Genomic DNA, 9587 nt, shown 5'->3' with positions numbered 1-9587 from the left:
CCTATATAAAACTAATTGCTTTTTCATGCCTTTTATGTCTTTTTATCAAATGAAAAATTTCAAGCTTTCATGTTTTATGATGGGGTCTTCTGTAATTTTAATTTGAGCAATATGCTCCTTGCTCTTTGGCTTTGCCTATTTAAAACTAATTGCTTTTTCATGCTTTTATGTCTTTTTATCAAATGAAAAATTCAAGCTTTCATGTTTTATGTTGGGGTCTTCTGTAATTTTAATTTGAGCAATATACTCCTTGCTCTTTGGCTTTACCTATTTATTTCCGAGTCTTGATCGTGTGATTTTAGTTAGACGTCCATCTGTACTGATCAAATGTATATAATATAAATAGTCTGTTGCATTGAATAAGAGTTTCATGACTTTCGGTGTGTTTTGATAAATTTTGCTGTGATTGTCCTCCCTCCTATTTATTTAAGTTGTGCACATTCTTATTTTTGACTTTATCTTATTGTCATTATTTTAAGCCTACCATCTCGAGAGAAATCCACGTTGACAGTAGTCAGCTCATTTTTCAAGGTTTAAGGAAATTGTTGGTTATCTTGTTGAAGTGACTAATTTCCACTTATACGCACACTTGTGTTTATATCCAAAGGCTGGAAATCATACGAGGGTGATGCACATCAGGAGAACTGTTGGTCACAGAAAATTAACAAGGGCACACGGTGTATTTATATGTTATCACTGTGTCTGAATGATGATCAATGGTTTGCCTTTTCTATACTGCCTGGTTGCATTTCATGTGCATGAAAATTAGACATAAAACTTGTTTTCTCTGTCAATTTAGAAAATTCTTGACATATAATTAGGGTTTCTTTTTGTTCACTACGAGCTTTCCTGCCCCTATATTTAAGAGTATTCTAAGGCTTACACAAGTATCATGAAATGATTACAACAAATGGCAGAAAACTAGGTCGGGTTTTGAATGTTTTTTTAAAATAATTTTCAGCTTATCTTATACTGAAGTGTTTTTCAGCTTGATGACTATAATATGGTCAACTTCCTACCTCTTGATAACAGAAAAGAAAAAAGGTATGTCCTTTTTTTATGATCACTATCCATATGGTTTCCATATATATATATATATATTTCATTCTATTTGGAGATTGAATTCTCTCTGCCAGATAGCGAAAGCAGTCTAATTTCAATTTTTATTTTTATTTTTTTTATTCGGTTCTCCCTAACAACACTTTTCTATTTGGCAGCATGCAATATATTTTGTCCCATATTGATAATGCCATTCAGTTTGGGGAGGATGCTGATGTCAAGGTTAAGGATTTTGATCCTGAAAATGAAGATAGTGAGTGAGACTTCCTATGGAGATACTGAATGAAAATTTTGCTTATTGTATTGAATCTTTCTGGATGTATATTGATCTAACCACCAAGGAGCCTTGCAAGATACGTTACAAGACATATGTTACGTGCCTTTAAATTTGAGATCATTTAAGATGGATTTTGTATCTGTGCATTCATGAATGTTTAATACCAGCTTGCGTTTTGTATTTATGAAAAATATGTTACAAGACGTGTTACGTGCCTTTAAATCTGTGAGATCATTCAAGATGGATTTTGTATCTGTGCATTCATGAATGTTTAATACCAGCTTGCGTTTTGTATTTATGAAAAATATGTTCTTCGTATGAGCGTAGCCAGTTTCAAAGATGTGCACATTTATTTGATATATAAACTTTCCTTTGTTACTGGATCCATCTATGGAGGATCTGGGAACCATGTGTCCACAGGTCTGGACAACTAAAGTAAACTGTAAAAAGCAATGTTTGGAGCCATGGAATCTTAATTTTTCTCTATAAAATAATCTCTCCCCCATTCAGAGATGTGAGTTTTCTGTGTTTCTGGTTCATGTTGGTTTTGGTGAAATACAAATTTACTATTCTTCCAAAACACAAAAAACATAAAATAGGAAATACAGAAACGTAACGTTTGTGCCCTGAAGCCTTGTGCCTTTAAAACATCCCCTCGTCCCCATCGTAAAACACAAATCTGAATTTTTCATAGCACTCTGCATTTCCGAATTTGTCTTGCGATTTAGAGTGAAATATACTAAAGTGAATTTTCTATGTTTCTGGTTTATTTTTTAATATACATATTTGTGTTTTTATACAATTTATTTTTTATTTTTTTATACATGCAGTTTCTCTCTTTCCGCACCCCGAGCTTTCAAAACACCTAGATCGGTGTCTGGATCCACATCTGTTTCCATGCAACTTGGAAACGTTCCAATAACTAGTTACAGAATAGTGACCAAGAAACCAAACCATAGAGGGTTTTCTAATCCTTCGGTTATATATCTATTAAAAATGTATTTTATTTCGAGAAGTTTAATATGGGCATTGCAAAAATTAAGAGCGTTCGATGAAAGCGTTCCACGTCATTTGCAGAATAACTCGTGTTTGGAGGATATTTCATAGCAGTTGGGTGATGATTGTTACATTTGTTTCCCTAAACAAGGCATATATTTATCGTTGCTTCTCCATTGGTTCCCCACTTTGTCACTGTGTTGCTCTGTATCTGCAAAATAATACTTATAAGTAAACATGATAGTTCCATTGATCTGAAAATGAGATCTTAGACAATTATTAAAGTATTACAGACTCATGTGCATGGATTTCCCTATGTTACTTTGTGCAATGGATTGATAAAATTGTGAAATACATAGACAATGAAGCAGTTAAGAAGCATAATAGACAACACACATAAACACAACAAATTTAATAAAGAGTTCACCCAACACTCATGGACTACATCTCCTGGTCTAGCCTTCAGTGGTGACCTCTCTATTATGTCTTCAGAAGTAGAGTTTTTACAAAAGTGAGCTCAATTTGAGTTGCACACAATAGATACAAAACAACAAGGCTTTACTTAGATTTCCCAAGTCTTTCTGAGTACACAGACTCTCCTCACCGACTCTCTGTCTCTGTTTGCTCTCTGTCTTAGCACTGCTTGTCTCTGTTTCTGTCAGTCTGTGGCTTTAAAGCCAATCGATGTTGTCTGTTCGTTTTTCTTTCTTGGGTTCTCTAGCTTCTCGGCCTCTGTCCGCTCAGATCCCCCCATGAGCGTTAGCAATAATTGCTAAACACATTCAGGGATGGTGGCCACCTGTTCTGTAACAGAACAGGTCATTGAGTCTTTGAAATCCCTAGAAACAATGTTCTCTGTGTTCACAAAGAAATACACTAAAAACACAGAAAATTTGCCAAATTGCCGTTTATCAGATTTGAAATAATAAAAACCCCTTATAACTCCTGTCCGCCTTTATGTCGCTTATCGCATCTCCACTGTTGATCTGGAAGGTCTAGATCCAACGGTGGTGGTTCATTTCGGGCGCCCCATGCGTACGAGAGTTAACCGCTCGAAAAGAGTGTTTTTCTCTTTCCAGGGCCTAGACACATGGCAGCCAATGTATGGGCTTCGACGGAGCCCGGCCAAAACCTCTTACCGCCTTCGACCCCCACCTGAAATCTCACTTGTGTCGTGATTTCCCTTTGTATTTAAAAATACATTAAAACATGAAAATCCCGCTTATATCGGACTTAAAATAATATACATATGCATTCATAAACCCTTTCGGGTCCGGTTTCATCGCATCGGTGCTTTATCCTTTGTATTTCATTTATTTAACGAAAATGCGATTTACATTGAAAAACCATTTTTTCCAGACTGGAAAATATATCAAATATCGTTTATAATCTTATCGGGTCCATTATCGCATCGCATATATATCTCTCTCTCTCTCTCTCTCTCTCTCTCTCTATATATATAGATATATATAGCCCCGCTTCTTTGTGGTTTACCGATGAGATATTGCGATGCAACGTGGGCCGTCGATTTGCGTGCTTGATCGACGGTCCTCGTTGACCCCGCTAATCGCTGTCACATATACCATGTGGTTTTCGTCGATAGTCTCTGCTTGCCATTGCCGATTGCAATTTGTCGATCGGATCTGGATCGTTGATCGGCCAGATCCGACGGCTTCTATGCGCTGCTCCTTTGACCGCTGATAAGTTTGTTTTTCAATGTTTTCTTTGTGTTTTTGCCTCTCGATAGTGTAATTTGATTTTTCCAAAAATTCTTCTCATGCGATAGTTTTGAATATTTGAAGACTTAGAGGGTTTTCTATGATCCGTTTGGATCACACCTTCCCATTGAAAAGGCTTTTGGACCACCAAAAGTTGGTTTTCAAGCATCGATCAAGTGAGGATACAACTTCCTCACTTGTCCAATCTCTATCCATCTTGCATTGCCTAGTTTTGAACCTTTGAGTTTGATTCTGAGGTACTCAACATCCCTCTGCACGTAGTTCTCACCTTTCTGTCCAGAATTGTATCTTCCTACAACTCATTGAGATATTCAGGGAACAGATCATCAATAGAAGGCAACTGACTTTGCTCTTTGGGATCTTCAATTAATGAAGGTTCAAACAGTCTTAAATTTTCTGCATTAACCACTGAATAGATGTGCATGTAAGTGCTAGGAAATCAAGGCGAAAAGCGTTCTCACCAATTTTCTCAAATATCTTGAAAGGCCCATACCTTATTGGTTTTAGCTTCTTTCCTTTAGCTTGCATTCTGTCTTTGCTGATGTACAGCCAGACTTGATCACCAACTTGGAAGCTATGCTCCATCTGATGCTTATCATGCCTTGCCTTATACTTGGCCTGGCTTTTTTCCAGCTATTCCTACACTGCCTGGTCAATTTCTTGGATATGTTCAATGAACTTGGTTGCTTTGTCCACATCACTGTGTCCATCAACTGCTATGTCTTTTTCAAAAACAAAATCCAAGGGAGACCTTGGTATAAAACCAAAACAAGTCTCAAAAAGAGATCTTTGTATAGAAGAATGTTTAGCACGATTGTAAGCATGTTGCACATAACATAAATGTTCATCCCAGAGTTTGGGATGCTTGCTGCAATAGCCCCTGAGCAACTGGATCACTGTCCTGTTGACCACCTATGTTTGGCCATCTGTTTGTGGATGAAAAGCTCTGCTCTTCTTCAGTCTGGTGTCCATCAATTCCCACAGACTTGACCAAAACTTCCCAACAAATCGAGAGTCTCGATTAGATACTATGGAAGTGGGTGGCCCAAAATGCACCCAGACATGCTGAAAGAATAACTTCGCTGTTTGTTCAGCTGTAATTTGCTTGTTACAAGGTATTATTTGTTGAACCTGTCCACCATAACATATAAATAGTCATGACCTTTTTTAGATTTTGGCAATCCCCAACAAAGTCCATGGAAACACTTTCCCAAGGACGAGAATGAACTGGAAGTGGAGTGTACAAGCCTAATTTTCTATTGCTGGGCTTGTTTTTAGCACACATGGTACACCCTTTAATATATCTAGACACTATTCATGCATTTTTGGCCAATCGCAGAATCTTTGCAGCTGTGCAACTGTTTTACTTACCCCAAAATGCCCTGATATAAGAGAAGTGTGTGTTTCCCGAATTATGTTAACTCTTTCCGTTTGTGGAATGCATAACTTTCCCAAATGATAACTTTCCCGGATATGTGTGGAAATGGACTTATCTGGGGCACTTCTGGACACGATCATTTTAGAAGTGTATGACGAAGAATGGGTGCAGGCGGTGGACTATGAACATGTCCCATTTAGGTGTCGTAAATGCCATGAACATGGGCATCTATACAGAGACTGCCCAACAAACAAAATGGAAAGAAATGTCAAAATCACCACAGATAAAAATCCTGAGGGTTTCACCAAGGTCGGGGGCAAAGGGAAAGGCGGGAAGCGGCAACAAAAGAAGATTGATGAGGACAGACAACCGAGCCAAAATGGTTTCAAGATCCCAGAAGAAGAAGTTGGAAACAAAGGAACAAACCAGGAATCAGAGATCACTCCCACTGAGAAGGAAAGGGATGCAAGCATGGAAGATATGACAGAGAATAGCCAGCAAAAGGAGGATCTGCCAAGCAGTATGGAGATAAGTAGGGACCATGAGATGACCCCAAGTGAGGCTGGAACGGAGGACCATGAACTGCAGGAGATTCTAGAAAGGGAGAATTTAGATCTAGAGAAGTTTCTGGAACAAGGTATCACCAAAGGAGTGGATTCCCTGCCAAAGGAGGAATTTGATAGGGTTCAACAACTCTTCCTCTGGAGATCACAATCGAAGGGCTCTGGAGTCAAAAGAAATCATGAAAGCCAAGAGCATAAGGGGGTCAAAATGATGGAGGACTCGCAGATACAATCTCCCAAGAACCCGGGTAGGAAGAGAGGAAGAAAAAGACAAAATGAGCTACTGAACGAATGTGGGAAACTCATGATTAACTCAGGTAAGATGAGAGATCTCACTAGTTATTCCTTTACAAATCTTTCTTAATGAAGCTTACAACCTGGAACATTAGAGGTATAGGAAGTAGAAGGAAACAAAGAAATCTCAGCAGTAGAATAAAAGAAGAAAAACCAGATATGGTTTTTATTCAGGAAACAAAATGTTCGATGGACAAGATCAGAGAAATACATAACAAATGGTTAATCAAGTACGAGTATCTAGAGGTCAAAGCAAACAACTCGGCGGGGGGGATTCTTACGCTCTGGGATCCCCAGAAATTTGGAATCCTGGATGTTGAAGCGTCCAGGAACTATCTTTCATTGGTGTGTCAACCTATAGGGGATCAGGAGAGTTACATGATCACAAACGTCTATGGGCCTCAAAAGCAAGAAGACAAGCTCAAGCTTCTCACCTCCCTTAAGGAGCTAAGAGCGAGACACCCTGATGTGCCCTGGATTGTTGCAGGAGATTTCAATATGATCAGATCCCTTACAGAGAAAAAAGGGGGTATCAGACAACTAGGCAGAGACTCCATTGCCTTCCAAAACTTCATAATGAACATGGGGTTAGTGGACACTAAAGCTTTAAATGGCACCTTCACCTCGAACAATAAGAGGGGAGGGACTTCTCAAGTCGCCTCTAAGCTAGATAGATTTCTCATCTCAGAGGACCTCTTTCTGTCAGGCCCTGCCATGTCAGCTTCTATCCTTCCCTTTGGAGGCTCGGACCATTGGCCTGTATAGCTTGAGGCCACCTTTATGGGCACACCTAGAAACAGACCTTTCAGGTTTGAAAACACATGGCTCTCTCACCCTGAATTCACCAGCAATATTGACACATGGTGGAGGGAGGATCTATTTTTGCTCCAGCAGAAACTTAAACACATCAAATCCAGGCTTAAATATTGGAGCAAAAAGGAGTTTGGTAATATTTTCAAAGCCAAAAATGAAGTTGAGCAAAAACTCCAGGTGATCAATCAGATTATCATCACAGACGGTTTCGCTGAGGAGCGGAAAAATCTAGTTGATTCTCTGCAGAAAAAATGGGAAGATAGATGCATGTAAGAGGAGATTTTCTAGAGACAGAAATCGAGGGTGCAGTGGATTAGAGAGGGAGAAAGAAACACGAAGTTCTTTCATAAATCTACCATAGATCACAGGGCACACAACAAAATCACAAAACTCAAGGATTCTCAAGGGATAGAGCTCATCTCTCACAAAGAAATGGAATTTGTCCTTGTTCAACACTTCCTCAACATAGCAGAGGAGCCTCTAGTCGATAGATCTAGGTTCATCAGTGACTTCACAAAGTACATCCCTTGGCTGGTCACCAGAGAAGACAACCACAATCTTAATAGGCCAGTGTTGGAAGAGGAGTTCAGTGACGTGATCAATGAAATACAAAATGGCAAAGCTCCAGGCTCGGATGGGTTCAATGTGGACTTCTCCAAAGCTTTCTAGATAATAGTCAAACATGATATCCTTGAGGTGGTGGAAGACTCAAGAAGATCCAAATCAGTTTTGAAGGCTCTTAATGCCTCCTTCATAGCTTTGATCCCAAAATAGGAAAATGCCATGACTTCGGATGGTTTCAGACCCATAGCTTTATGTAATGTAGTGTATAAAATTATTTCCAAAGTTATTGCCAACAGACTCAAGCCCCTTCTTCCAGTGCTCGTCTCAGAGGAGCAAACTGGCTATGTGGAGGGAAGACAGATTCTCAATAACATCATCCAAGCTCACGAGGTGGTACACTCTCTCAAAAGCAATAAACAAGCTGGTATGATCATTCAATTGGACCTAGCGAAAGCTTATGATAAGCTAAGTTGGTCTTATATAAGGGCAGTACTAAGAGCTTATGGCTTCGACCACAACTGGATAAGATGGGTTATGGCACTAGTATCCACAACCAGTTTTTCCATCTTGCTTAATGGCGCTCCTTCAAGAACCTTCATGCCCTCTAGAGGTCTCAAACAAGGGGATCCGCTCTCTCCCTTCCTCTTTGTTCTTATGATGGAAGGGCTAGGCAGAGCGATCAAAACAGCAAATGCTGAAGGAAGAATCCAGGGTCTCAAACTTACCCTGGATGGAGCGGAAAATACTCACCAACAATTTGTGGATGACACGATGCTGTAGGGTATACCCACAGTCAGGGAAGCCAGAGCGATCAAACAAATCTTAAATGACTTTGCTATGGTGGCTGGCACAGAGGTAAGCCTCAACAAATCAAAAGTTTTCTTCTTTAACACTGACATTGCTATTTAGAGGAACATCACCAGAATTCTTGGGTTTCAAAGGGACCAGTTACCTTCCAAGTACCTAGGAATGCCTCTTATAGACAAACCTCTAAGCAAGGGAGTGTGGGAGCCGATAATGAATAAGCTTCAGGACAAGATTAGGAAATGGACATGTAGGGCTTTAAATTTGGTGGGACGCCTTGTGCTCACATAGGCTGTCTTGCAGGCTATTCCCTTTTTCATGTTCTCAGCTCTTCTGGCTCCTAAAGGAGTTCTGCAACAGATCAAAAGCATCCAAAGGGATTTTCTATGGGGCAGAGGGGAAGAGAAAAAGAAATGGGCTTTAGTAGCTTGGGACAAGATCTGCAAACCCAAGTCCCATGGTGGTTTGGGGCTTCATGACCCTGAAACCCTCAGCAGAGTTTTGGGAGCTAAACTTTGGTGGAGGTGGCTCAAGGAATTGACAACCCCTTGGGCCAAGCTCTGGAAACAAAAATATGCAAAAAATTGGCAGGAGAGGGATCACATCCGAATGTCAGGGTGCATTAAGGGCTCCCACATTTGGAATCTTGCTTGGGAGAATAGAGGTATTGTCCAGCAACATAGTTTCTGGGAGATCCGAGCTGGGAACCTAGCACGATTTTGGGAGGATAACTGGCAACAGGAACCCAATTTGTTTAAGGACAAATTAGCCGCTCTCAAAAATGATATTGACAACAAAGGTTTACTTATGGTAAGTGACTTCTAGGATCAGGTAAGGAACAATGGTAAATGGAGAATTTGGAAGGATTTAGGCCACAGTGAAGATAGTCCTTTGAAGGCCCAGGCAGATTCTCTTGCTCGGGATTTGGAGCAAAGGAAGATTTTGGTGTCCTCCTTGTCTGACCAACTAAGATGGGGAAGGAACACCGAAGGAAACTTTAACCTCAAAGAAGCTAAAAGAATAGTCACAGGTTTAACGACCAAAACCCTGATCAGGTATGGAAGAACCTTTGGTAGAACCCTCACTGGATGAAAATAAAG

At 39.9% G+C, this 9587-nt stretch overlaps 1 long non-coding RNA gene across 1 annotated transcript; it reads left to right on the top strand.

Moving 5' to 3' along the window:
- The first annotated feature begins 298 nt into the window (after window positions 1-298).
- On the top strand, window positions 299-1295 carry LOC149183525 (uncharacterized). Its single transcript, XR_016257709.1, has 2 exons — window positions 299-1044; window positions 1218-1295. It is a non-coding gene; the product is annotated as an uncharacterized LOC149183525 (long non-coding RNA).
- The last annotated feature ends 8292 nt before the right edge of the window (window positions 1296-9587 follow it).

Source organism: Pinus tabuliformis, chromosome 3_2, assembly GCF_031772625.1.
Source record: "Pinus tabuliformis cultivar Carrire ecotype Pingquan chromosome 3_2, CPIR1, whole genome shotgun sequence".
NCBI classification, from domain to species: domain Eukaryota; kingdom Viridiplantae; phylum Streptophyta; class Pinopsida; order Pinales; family Pinaceae; genus Pinus; species Pinus tabuliformis.
This window is presented reverse-complemented; position numbering and strand designations above follow the sequence as displayed.